Below are 14,068 nucleotides of genomic sequence, written 5' to 3'. Positions count from 1 at the left end.
TTGAGATATGAGAACAGGAAATGGAGAAGAAATGAACAGATCTGGAGAATATGGTGGATGAGGAAGCAATGTGAAGCCCAATTCATGAATTTTTGCCATCGATTTCATTGACTTGTGACACGGTGCATTGTGTTGGTGAAACAGCACTTTCTTTTTCTTCAAATGCGGCCGTTTTCGTCCAATCATGCTATGTAATAGTCGCTATTGATGGCCCTTCCTTGTTCAGGGTAGTCAATGAAAATTATTCCACGCGCATCCCAAAATACAGAGACCATAACTTTGCCAGTTGACTGTTGCGGTTTCCCACGCTTTGGAGCGGGTTCATCGTGTGCAGTCCACTCAGATAATTGTCGATTGGACTTCGGAGTGAAATGTAGGAGCCATGTTTCATCCATTGTTACATATTGTTGAAAAAACTCGGGTTTATTACGCTTGCTCATCTTCAAAAACTTCTCCGAATAATTAAATAGTCATTGTTTTTGGTTAAAAGTGAGCTCTCGCGGTACCCATTTTGCACAGGGCTTTCTCATACCCAAATATTCGTGAATGATATGATGTACACGTTCAGTTGATATCTTTCGATTGTCTGCTATTTCATTCAATTTCAATTTACGGTCGTTCAAAATCATGTTGTGGATTTTTTAAATGTTTTCGTCGGTAAAAACCTGTTTTGGGCGTCCACTGTGTTCACCGTCCTCGCTGCACATTTCACCACGTATAAACTTACCATACCAATACCAATCCTTGATGGTTGATTTTTATGGGGTAGTGTCCAGAAACTCGGCATCAAGCCCAGTTTTTGCTTCAACTATATTTTTTCCTTTCAAAAAGCATATATATAAACCATTTTTTCCAGAATAACAAATATTGCTTCACTCAAAATATTATAAATAACAAACTAATGATCCGACAGCTGTCAAATTTATATACGCATCTTTTGAGGGCCAGAGCTAACTAAAAAACACATGGAGTTCATTCTAAAAGAGCCATCTATGTGTCAGGCCGGGGACTTTTCAATTGACCTGTTAATTGTTGTAATATAAAATAAAAATATTTAAATAAGACATAAAAAAATGAATTATATAAAAGAGTAACAGTATGTAAAGACATGTGTATAAATTCAAAAGCATTTATCCACACGATTAAGTCCAATATGAGTTATATATTAAAGTATATTTATATATTTCGATAAACTTAGTAATGTTAAAAAGTTTCTTGTATATAGCTGATAAGTTGTTTAAACATTTTTCTTTTTATATAAATTTCTAATGTGAGAAAGGATCAATATTAATATTTAGCAGGAAGGGGATGTACATTTATTTAATCATAAGTTTATATCCGCTTTTCCCATGGGTTTATCGACATATATTCAGAAGAATATTTGAAAATGTGTTTGTAAAAAATATATATGCACTAAAAGTATATATGCCTCGTTGAGGAATTAGACATACTAGAAAATTGGAAAAATAAAGTGAATTTTAGCCTTACTAGACTATATTCGATATCATATCGAAACAAACACTAACTTTGAGAAACTAGTACAATCTTATTTTAGCACTTATGGTCTCAGGGTTGAACATATAATAGATTTGCCTATTCAGTACTTGGTTATTGGTTTTACCATTTCTTTTTTTGGATCTATGTTGTGTCTTGGGGGTGTTATTCAACCCCAACATTATTAAAGTTAAAAATACTGCTAGCCATTTAAAGCTACCTTCAGTAAAACTTAATTTTAAATTGCTTGACTAAATACAATATTAATCATCACATACATACTATGTATGATTATCACTATGTGTGTAAAAAAAATAAGAAAAGAAATGTTTGTGTTAGCGTTGGGAATAATCGACTGAAAACAGTCGAAATAATCAATAGTCACAAAAGAGTCGATAGTCACAAAACTAGCGACTGAAAATAGCAATTACTATTTTCGGTTACACATGCACGGTTCGACTTTTTTTTATCAATTCGTGATATCAGACGAAGCTGTACGAACCACTTCCTGTATAAATTGTTAGAGAGGAAAGGACGGAGATAATTGTTTGGAGTAGTTAATGATATATGTGTTAATATTTTCAAACGGTAGTATAAGCGAGACGAAGATGTATGAATTCCTTCACGTTCTAACTTTAAAAAAGAAACAGAGAAAAGTAATTACTGAATGCTATTAATATGCAATTAATAATTTTTTAATTAACATTTTAAAGGAAATATAATTACTTTTATATTTGAATGTTCTGTGGATCTGTAAAAAGGAATGGAATTTTTCTATCTAAGTAATTTCTTTCCAAATGGAATAATACCTTACAAATGTTTTATCGTAATTTAGTATGTTAATTGCTATTTTTGAATAATATACTATAATTAATATAGACAGTACGATAGAAATTAAAGAAAACCTAAAAACTAAAGAAGTACAATAACCATAAATAATAAATAAGAATTAAACATATACCTACACATAGAAAAAACACTAATTCATAACATACTTAAAAATGATCGCCCAATAAATACTAGACCTTTTTTGAATAAAGTAAATGCTTTATTTGTTATTGAACGGAAATATTTCTTTACACAAATCGAGGGAGTATTCGTAATATTATCTATTACTAGCGACCCGCCCCGGCTTCGCACGGGTGCAATGCTGATACTAAATTAAATACACTACAGAAAAAATATGAACGTTGTATATAAAAACATAGCGGCCCGCTCCGACTTTGCACGGGCATAAAATATATATGCCTATGTCACTCAATGAAAACATGATTAAAATCGATCCAGTATTTTTGGTTCATTCATTACTGCCCTTGGCCTGCACGCATTAAATTTGGAGTAAAACAATTCCTCTTCCCCTATACTTACTATGAAGATTTCCTGCTATCTTTGGAATATCTAAATTCATACAATTTTTATTACATTACACATTTTTAAACGCAAATTTTAAATTTGTAATATCTCCGAAAATATTTGTTTAATTTACATGCTGTAAGGAACCATATTGATCTATATTAATTGCACACTGTATTTAAGGTACTTAATTCGATAAGGATTAATGCCGTATTGCTTAAAATAGCTTCGTAAATAAGCCATTTTCTCACGTAAAAAGTAAACAATAAAAATGGTTAATGTGGGTTATCCCTAAAAGATAAACATATACCATCCGGGACTTTTTTGTAGACCTTTTTATGGTGTACAATACTGTAGTACATTAATTTGATCTAACTCGTAGGGTTAGGCAGCGTTTTTGCTAATTGCTAAATAAGCCTAAAAAAATAGGTTAATTTACGACATCACGTGAGAAACCTCTAAAATTAGCAATGTTGCCTTAGTATATCATGCATGTATTATACATACAAACCTTCCTCTTGAATAACTCTATCTATTGAAAAAAACCGCATCAAAATCCGTTGCGTAGTTTTAAAGATTTAAGCGCACATAGGGCTATAGGGACAGAAAAGGCGACTTTGTTTTATACTATGTAGTGATTACCATAAAAATAGTCAATTCTCAATTTTAATCTATTTACCCTATTACATTAACAATCTTGAAAAATATCGCACCAAAATGCTGCTCTATTAATATACAATGTATTGTTATTTATAAGCAAACTACCAAAAAAATCATGAAACTATATATATTACATATAAATCTATGTAAGCATAAATTGGGTACATTTTTGTCAAGGTCGCAACTAGGACGACAGAACCAGAACATTAAAAATCAGTCGAATGAAACTAGTAGAACCAGAAATAATAACTAAATGGACATGACTGAAACAGTCGATGGTAAAAAGTAGTCAATTACTAAACAGTCGATAGTCGATTTCGGTCGATAGTTCCCAACACTAGTATTTTTATAAAAATTAAAAAAGTGACTAACATTTCGTGTTTGTCGAAAGCATGTCAGATGTTTAATTATCCCAACAATTTTAGGTTCAAACCTAAGGGAAATTCTCTTAGGTTGTACATTTTCTTTTACGATTTAATATAGAGAAAGGAACCGTAGTTAAAAGAAAAAGCAGGTAACCAACAATTTGGGACGATAAAATTAGAAACTCCCAATATGTCCAATGTCCGGAGGCCCTTCTTCCTTTTAAGAAAAAAACTTTACCGGCGTATATTTAGCGAAAATCTTTTGAATTCCAAACATACCGAAATTATAAAATAAGTTGTTTATTTTTGTTGAAGCGTTTTATATAGAACTGGGATAAAGATCATACAGAAAAATATATGTTTTGGATTAATACAGGGTGTCCATTGGGAAAGTCTATATTTTAAATTTAAGTTACATTATAACAGTAGTATAGTTTTTTGAGGGAATTGAAGTATATTTTAAGACCGGTCACTGAATATTGAGTACTCAGTATAATATTCGTATATTACGACTTGCTACGGTATTAATTTATCAATAAAGAGGATAAAGTAGTTGGGTAATTAACGAATAACGAATTGGCGTTTAATGAACCAACGTCTGAGGCAGTGTCTACTGCTTAAGTAGAAGAAAATGTATAAGTAGTAGAAGAAAATATTGAATATACAATTCAACTATTGTAGTTCCACTTATTTATCAACCGACTTCAAAAAAGGAATCTATGTTTGACTGTATATTTTTTAATGCATGTTCACCGATTTCTCCGTCAATTATGGACCGATTTTCGAAACTCTGTTTTTATTCGAAAGAGTGCACTTCCGAGGTAGTCACATTGGAACCAAATCAGGATCTGAAGGTAGTGAATTTCAAAGCTACATCAAACGTACAAAGTTTTCACATCATTTTTTATTTATAATCAGATATATGTGTATACTGTTATTGCTGAACTGATGTGATGGAAAATCGAAAGTCGTTCAGAGCAAAATCCATGCAAAGACTGAATCTCTCAATTTTTAAGCACTAATCATATCCTATGAGAAGTCATAAAAGTATTACATGGTCGGAGCGCTCAGCTCACACGCAGAGGTCATGGGTCATATTCCAGCCGGGAGTAACAACATTTTTGTTGTTTTAATTGTAATGACTTCAAAGGCATATATATATATATATATATATATATATATATATATATATATATATATATATATATTCTTCTTTCTATTCTTATTTTCTTTCTTATTTCTATATATATTCTTCGCTTCCACAAAAATAAACAACTTAATTTATAATTTCGGTATGTTTGGAATTCAAAAGATTTTCGCTAAATATACGCCGGTAAAGTTTTTTTCTTAAAAGGAAGAAGGGCCTCCAGACATTGGACATATTGGGAGATTCTAATTTTATCGTCCCAAATTGTTGGATACCTGCTTTTTCTTTTAACTAGGGTTATTTTCTCTATATTAAATCGTAAAAGAAAATGTACAGCCTAAGAGAATTTCCCTTAAGTTTGAACGTAAAATTGTTGGGATAATTAAACATCCGACATGCTTTCGACAAACACGAAATGTTAGTCACTTTTTTAATTTATATAAAAATGCTAGTGTTGAGCACTATCGACCGAAATCGACTATCAACTGTTTAGTAATTGACTACTTTTTACTATCGACTGTTTCAGTCATGTCCATTTAGTTATTATTTCTGGTTCTACTAGTTTCATTCGACTGATTTTTAATGTTCTGGTTCTGTCGTCCTAGTTGCGACCTTGACAAAAATGTACCCAATTTATGCTTACATAGATTTATATGTAATATATATAGTTTCATGATTTTTTTTTGAGGAGTAATGATCGTAGTGTATCTGAAACACACGGGAGTCATGATGCGTTTCAAAATCCTTTGATCTTCTGACAGGGAGAAGATGGATACCATTTTAATATAAAAATGGTAAATCAAATAACACGTAACTAGATTGAACAAGATTAAATAATGTGTCGACCACTTTTTCATCAGTTTGCAGTTGATATGTATGTCAAAATTGAGAATGCACGATTGACATACATCCGTTTGCACCAACACCAACTTCGATCAGAGGAATACTAAATAATAATTCATCTCCGCGATGCTATAAATGCAGATGGTAATGTGGGAAGAATTACAATTTTGCCAGCCACTTACATAGGAAGCCCGCGCCACATGCACGAATATGCTCAGGATGCTATGTCATATCAAGTCTTTTGATTATCGATTGAGGCGGTACAAAGTCTGCTGGGTCGCCTAGTTGTTTTTGTGTTAAAAATCTAAGTTTGATTATATTTTACCTTTTAGTGAGTTCCTTACTTATTTTTTGAAGTTGCTTAAATTTTTTCGTTTAAAATATTTTGTTTGTGTGACACATTTTTGGTGTTGGTAGGTCGACACTTTGCATAACCATGAAGAAATATTTATTTTATCCTTACAAAATCGTTTTAAGGGAAAATTGTTATGTTTTAAGAAAAACTTGCATTATTGGAGGATTTTCCTAGTAGTATGGATTAAACCATCATCATAACAGCCCATAGCTGGGGATCGGGGAGATTGTTTATTAATGTCTCAGGACATCGAATATTTTTTTACATGACACCACAGTTAGTGATCGGCCGCTGGGACAATGTTAGTCTCTTCATTTTCAGATTACTCTCTATAGTTTTGATCCATATCGTTTTTGAACAGACTTACTGCAGTTTGTCTTCCTTTCAAAAGATCGATTTCGAAACAGATGACACTAAGAACTTCATCCACCTTTCATTAAAACTTTGACCTCTTTGATAATTGAAAGAATAGAACTTTGAAGAGTTGAAAGAATAGAACAGACATTTGAAAAATTACTTAAATTATTATAATTATGATTATAGAAAAACTGCTATTGCACTGGATAAAGAGAAAAAACCTAATATCTCTGTTACTATACCAGCTATGAAGGTAAAAATGTATGTTCAACTATATTGATAGATGTAGCACACATAGGTAGCTTGGTTTATAAGTTACCGAAAATGATACAAATGATATGTCAGGTTGTAACAGTGTCCAAGTATCAGGTAAGGGTTCGAAAAAGATAGATTTCTTTTAAAGTCTTGAAATACACAGCACCATCTTATATAAGTAAACGCCACTGTAGCTTAGCCGATTCCACTTTTTACAAGTACTTGTTTTAACGGGATCCCGTTGGGATTTATAATAACGTCCCATCCATCACTTAGTCATTCCAATACTTTGTTTTCTTCTATAATAATTATCAAGCCATATGTGAATGTATCTGCAATGCTAATTAATAAACTGCATCAACATGAAGAGATCTCCCAAGAAATTTGTAGCAGTATATTAAACTATATTGTATTCATATCGTTCAGTTTATTTACAGAGTAGGCTTGAAAACGAAGTTCAACAGCTTAAATATGTTACTAAACTAAAAGATATAGTTATATATAGTCAACTCAAAACAGGCACACGTGACCAATATGTGTCTGCAAAAGTTGTAAATTCGTTTTACAGTCAGACAGTATTTTACTTCTCATTTTATTCTATTTAAAAAGATAAAGAATGCTGTTAGAGAAGTTCGAAGGTGTAACGGAAAGAGCCTGCAAAAGTTGTCGCTCTTCAAAATATTATAATTACGGGTTATAAACCGGCAAAAGTTGTTTTAACTTTTAACGTTTAATGACTTTACACGGATACATTGCATCGAAAGAAACAAGAACTAAGCGTAAAACATAAATATGCTCTCTAATGAAAGTAAAATACATTACTCAGCTATACAATTGTTAATAGGTGGATTAGGCCTTCGAGTGATAACACTACATAAAAAAGTGCCTCGAACTCTACCTATCTAGTGTGGAAAAAAGTTCAATGTATATATAATAAAACAACTCTAACCTATAAATTATTGTGGCTGTATAATTAATTGTAGTTTCAAGTTCTTCGATAATATATACATTAGATGTACTATAATATTTAAATAATTAGTTTAACTATATAGTTTAAATAAATTATAATACATAACATTTTTGTTTGATTATTTTATTTAGATTAGAACTTTGTTATATGTCTGAACCAATATGTAGTAAAACTCAGAGTTGCTGCTGTAACATTGCGACGTTTTGACAGGTCACGTGCGTCACTACTCTTTTGAATAAATTATAAAAGCTTACAAGAGAATGTAAAGGTAGCTGCTGGTGCTCTTTAGGTTTTATACCTTCAGTTAGAACAATCGAATGATGAATGATGAATATTCGGATGTATAAATACTTTTCTATATTTAATTTTGTTTTATTTATAATATTTAAACTTTCTAATAGAAATTTGACCATTCGCAACTGGACGCACTCTATGTCAAATTCATGACATAACGATTTTAGGTTTAAATCTAATTAAATAGTGTATTTCTCATTGTAACTTAATGGAAATGATTTTCACCTATTAGCTAAGCTTGTTTATCGGTTTCTAACGGTTTAGTAAATGGAAATGCCTGTACAAATTTTACGATGCAAATCAATAATCCACCATATACCGTACATAGTTTATATCAAATAATTGTTAAATTCCAATATACTTTTTAATAAAATAGTAGGTTGTTCGAAAAGTGCGCGAAACGTCGTTTTAACATTTTATCATATATGGGAAATAACCGAAAAGAAAAAATTGAATGGGTGTCACATTTGCTAGATTTTTAACACAAAAAAAAACGTTTTAAAATAAAATATGCAAATAATAAGCGTTGTAATAACTAACTAAAAATAACTAAAAACTTTCTTTAACATATCTACTAGAGATACTTTATATTATACTATGATGACTACATTTAATGATGATACTGATATTATAGCCGTGGGAGAGACTAGTGAAGAAACCGTACGAAAATTACGACAGGCAAGTGACAATATAAATAATTGGATACAAGCTTGGAAAATAAAAATTAATGATAGTAAATCTGTGCATGTGCACTTCACCTACAACAGACCGTACAAACATCAATAACATTAAATAATACTATCATTCCATATAGCAACAACGCTAAATATCTCGGAATGAATCTTGGTGCAAAACTTCGCTGGAAGTAACATATAAAGAAGAAAAGAAAAGAACTGGAATTGAAATATAGGAAAATGTACTGGCTAATTGGAAGAAAATCACAATTATAAGTACATAATAAACTGCTATTATATAAGCAGTTTCAGGAGTTCAATTATGGGGATGTTCTGCAAAGAGTAACATAAATAAAATGCAAATTTTTCAGAACAAAGACCTGAGAGGTATTGTGGGCGCACCCAAATACTATGGGACTGATACCTACATCGAGACCTTCAGATACTCACAGTCAATAAAGAAATCAAGAGAACTGCAAGGGGGCATGAGGAAAGACTCCATTCTCATGAGAATATTGAAGCATTGCAGCTTTTGGATACCACCAAAAAAATCAAACCATACGATCTTGTATAGTGTTGTATAGTGAGGTGCATATAGTAAAAAATTCAGCAGTGATATGTATTAACATTATTTCACCAGAGACTGAGCTAGGGCCGATGGGTCCTCCTAATTGTATACCTAGATTTAAGTTATCATAAAGATAAATTGTAGGTTAGTCGGAAACGACTAGTAACAATATAATAAAAAAATAATAATAAAAAAATTATACTATATACTCACAATTTAGCTTAATACCTACCTAAACCTATTTATCTATTTACGATATTATTTTAATTACCACCAACTGATAAGTTTGACACAGACTTGCAACAAATTAGATTTGTTTTATTCGTAATTTAATTTTGTGAATATGTCAGAAACTAATTATTATTTTTGTGTTGATTGGGTTAGACACCGGATTGAGATATTTACCCAACAATTTACGCAGTTATTTTATTAAGTATTACAATGGGTAGGCCAAGTAAAGGTGTAGCGCGTATGTGGAAAAATAGGAATAAAAGAACAACGATTAGGAATAAGGAGCGCTTCAGGCACCGGGGTCCGCTACCTAGTCTAGGTGATTTGACAAATGTTCTAATCAAACTAGAACAATACAAAGTTGTTGCCCCCCCCTGGAAACGCTCTAACCACTACACCATAGAATCAGTTGCCTGCGATACCTGTACGACTTGTCAATATGATATGGTTAGTACTTAAAAAGTAAACTAAATGGTTTTTATACTGAACTACAAATATTTGATTGTATATGTTTTCGAAATATGAGGGTTTCCCTCGATTCCCCCCTTCCCCTCATCTGATCCTGACTTGGTTCCAATGGGACTACCTGCAGTCTTTGGAATAAAAACGAATTTTGAACATCGCTCTACAATTGATGGAGAAATCGGCGAAAATACATTAAAAAAATATATACAGCCCAAGATAGAACGTCCTCCTTTTTTGAAGTCGTTTAATAAAATTGATTTCAACGTCCAGCCCTACTTGTCAGATTTAGCACCCCATTCCTAATTTCCAGGAATTTACTGAACAACCTTCTATATTTAAAACCGTTAAAAGTTTCCTTCCTTTATTTATACATAAAGCGAATCAATTTAACTTCAACAATTACTCTTATATATATATATATAAACTTCGTTAGCCTGGCATTTTCAACAATAAAAAAAGTTCAATACTTTTAATTCACTTTTTATTGGGTAAAGTTTATTGAGTTCGAAAAAAGCTGATAAAAAAAATTGAAAAATATTTAAAATTACTGTTCTTCAAGGCACTATACAGGGCGTTGTTATTATTTACATTAATTTAATTGTTATTAAAACTTTAACGACTTCTTTAACGACCCTAACGAACCGGTCTCTGCGAATTGAAAATAGTCCCATTGAAATCAAACATCAATGGCGCAATATCGATGCAGTATGACTATTTTTCCATTTTTGCCAACAGGCTCCGTCGTATTGCTGGCACTACAATAATAATGGGACAAAAAGTCTATTCATTATGTCGTTGTACCACATCTCCAGCTTTTCAAAGTGAGTGAACCGCCTCTTTATTCCTGCAATGTATAATTGAGGACGTCATATAACTGCAGGGCGCAGAGACGGAACTATATGTGTTTCGATAAAAACAGTATTTTAATAAAAAGGGTATTGTTTTACTTCGTTTTGTAGAACTCTGTTTATGAGCTTTATAGGCTCGAATATTTTTTGCGATATTAACATGATAACAATGCTGAATATTAATGATATACTATCTGTTATAGTTTTAAAATGGTAATTAATTAAAGTGTACTATATTATAATTCTAAAATAATGTTCTGAAATGTGTACAACTATTAGTAATATTATTTCGTATATAATTTACTAGTTTTCAACTAGCAATAATCGCACCTCGGATAAGCCTCATTGGTTACGATAATGCCACTGCGCAAAGCTCGGCCCATTGTTATATCTTATGTACACAGCTGTCCTAACGACCTCACAAAACACTACTGTTGCAACATATGCTGACGATAAATCGGTTTTATCATCACACGATGATCCAATATCAGTCACAAAAAACCTCCAACTTCATCTTAACAAAGTCGAATTGTGGTTGAAAACGTGGCGTATCAAAGCAAAGGAGACAAAATCTACCCATATGACATTCACCCTTTGCAGAAGAACATGTCCCCCAGTAAAATTGAATAATCATGAACTTTCGCAAGCAGACAGCGTTAGATATCTGGGAATGCATTTTGATCGACGTATGACTTGGAAAAAACATATAGTGACAAAACGCAAACAGCTTGGGTTTAAAATAAACCAAATGTATTGGCTAACAGGGCGTAAGTCTAAATTATCATTAGATAACAAGGTTTTGCTGTATAAGTCAATACTTAGGCCCATCTGGACCTATGGTATTGAACTGTGGGGTACTACTAGCAAATCTAACATAGATATCCTCCAGAGGCTCCAGAATAAAGTGTTGCGAGTCATCGTCGATGCCTCATATTACGTGTCCAACAAACTGATTCAACGCGATATCTCCATAGAACCCATAACGAGTGTGACTCGAAGTGCTAGTGCGAAGTACTTTGAAAGACTATTAGTGCATCCTAATGCACTCACCAAACAGTTAAATGTACGCAATGACAGTGAAGTGCGTAGGCTCAAACGCAAACTACCATACGAACTGGTTAATAGACATAGAGTGAAATTTAATAATTTCTAGAATAAGTTAGAATAGTCATTAGAATAAGTTAGGATAGACTTTAAAAAAAGTTAGAATAATATCTATAATAAGATTTAAATTATAAATTGTACAGCAGATCACTTACTGAAGTGATCTTCTACGTGTTAGGATGGTTATATTATTAAGTGAAATCAAACAATATTACTTATTGCCCACGGGCAGATTGTTGACGTTAACAGTTGAATTAAAAGAGTCAACAGTTTTATAAAATCATAAAAATAACTTTTACAGCTTACTTAAGAATGGTACAAATAAGGTTGGTTAAAATGGTTTTTAAGTTAAAATTGGCTGGTTTGTTTGAAGTTGGCTATAGAAGACTAGAAGATGGTTCATGCGAAAGAGATCTAAAAACTACATGAACATCAGAAGATCGCCCATAAGAATTATTTAAAATGAAATCCTCGATTGACAGAAGGAGATATGGTTGAAATCCTTATCATTAGAGTAAGCTGTTAAAAATATATCCAAAAGCTTATTTTTGTTAAAAACACTTTGATTCTATTTTTTCATCCACTGTCTTATTTCTAACATTATTGATTCCAATAGTTTTAGCTATCAAATGAATGTTTAACTATTATTAGGATGGAACAAACATCTCTTTAGTTAAATTAGATTTTGTTAAACCACTCAAAAATATACATAAATTATTTATTTTCGACATATATCAATTTAATAGTAATTCGTTATATTATTATAACATCTTTTCTAGCAAAACAAATGAATATTATATAAGAAATAGTTAGCAATATAAGATAGCAAATACCAGATTGAGAGGCTTTAGTATGAGTATTTTGTCTATGCCAGTCTTCAATTAAAACTTTAAGTAATCCAAACTTTTAAATGGACCGAAAACGATCAAAATTAAGATAATATAATATAATATACAATACATAATAATATAATTGTAATGTAGCGACCGCTACGACCATTCAAGCCACCACGCATTCACCTACAGTAAGTTCAAAGGTTCGCAACGCCGGTAGATTGGTACCATGCGGTTCCCAGCTATAAAAAACCACCACGACGACGTCTCACTCTCTTTTCTTTTCTCTACCCCTTGTAACAGTACCACTTCCACAGCGCTACCGTACTTTCTTCACCTAACCTAATATCCTGTCCATTCTCCCGTCGACCACATGTATCATTCAATATAGTAATAAATAGGTATTTCTTCAACCAGTCTTTTCACTTCCACAGAATTGTATTGAGTGTTCACTACAAAAGTTGCAGGAATATCTGCTTCTCTAAGAAGGTGAGTATAAAAGAGAGGAAGTATTACAATCAAGCCTAAAATACGCCTCTCTCGAACGCTTATATTGCGTTCTGTATGGCTTCGAGACTCGGATCATTGTTATCTGACATATTCCGCCCTAAGATCATACTAGAATGATGTATTCATGATGTATGCATTCATTTAAAATGCGACAATCAGTGTACAGTTGATGAGCAAAGCCAAAACGTAGATTAGAATGATTTGGAAATATCTGTCGAATGGAACATAAACGAATTCGTCATAAACTTCTACGGCAAAATCAATTTTTGGATGGGAGAGAAATAAACACTCTCTCTGAGTGCTAATATGCTATATGTTTATAATGATGATTGTGTTTTACTCTCGACGGCAACTTCATCCGGCTAACCATCCTTAACCTTTCGAAACCACTTATTTCACTTAAATTGGAATTATCATACTACCAGTTTATTAGTAGTAGAAGTTACGAGAAGAAAAATTACTGCAAAGATCGTTACTCTATTTAAGACACGAATAGAAGAAAAATCATGTGATATTGATGCGATATCGCTTATAACTGACGGCTACTACGTTGATAAATGTCAAATTTTACGAGTTTCCCTTTCTAATCAAATAATTTTACTTAAATGGTTATTTAATTATTAATCTTTTGTTGAACGAATTTAGGTCTTGGACGAACAAATACCTAATAATATATTAGTTTCAATTGATTGCTTGTTATTAATAAATCGGTTGAGATAACAGGTCAATTGAACAATTCCCG

The 14,068-nt window shown here is 32.0% G+C and overlaps 1 protein-coding gene and 1 non-coding gene across 4 annotated transcripts in view; both read right to left on the bottom strand.

The window, feature by feature from the left end:
• Ccn (cellular communication network factor protein Ccn) overlaps nt 1-14,068 on the bottom strand; it is a 294,872-nt gene that overhangs the window by 24,802 nt on the left and 256,002 nt on the right. The gene's annotated exons all lie outside the window — the stretch shown is intronic.
• On the bottom strand, nt 11,116-11,254 carry LOC143204376 (U4 spliceosomal RNA). Its single transcript, XR_013007598.1, has one exon. It is a non-coding gene; the product is annotated as a U4 spliceosomal RNA (small nuclear RNA).

This window comes from Rhynchophorus ferrugineus, unplaced genomic scaffold, assembly GCF_030347505.1.
Source record: "Rhynchophorus ferrugineus isolate W39M unplaced genomic scaffold, kcgeb_rfMv2 rfM10, whole genome shotgun sequence".
Taxonomy (NCBI): domain Eukaryota; kingdom Metazoa; phylum Arthropoda; class Insecta; order Coleoptera; family Curculionidae; genus Rhynchophorus; species Rhynchophorus ferrugineus.
The sequence above is the reverse complement of the archived record's forward strand: the minus strand, read 5'-3'. Positions and strand labels throughout refer to the sequence as shown.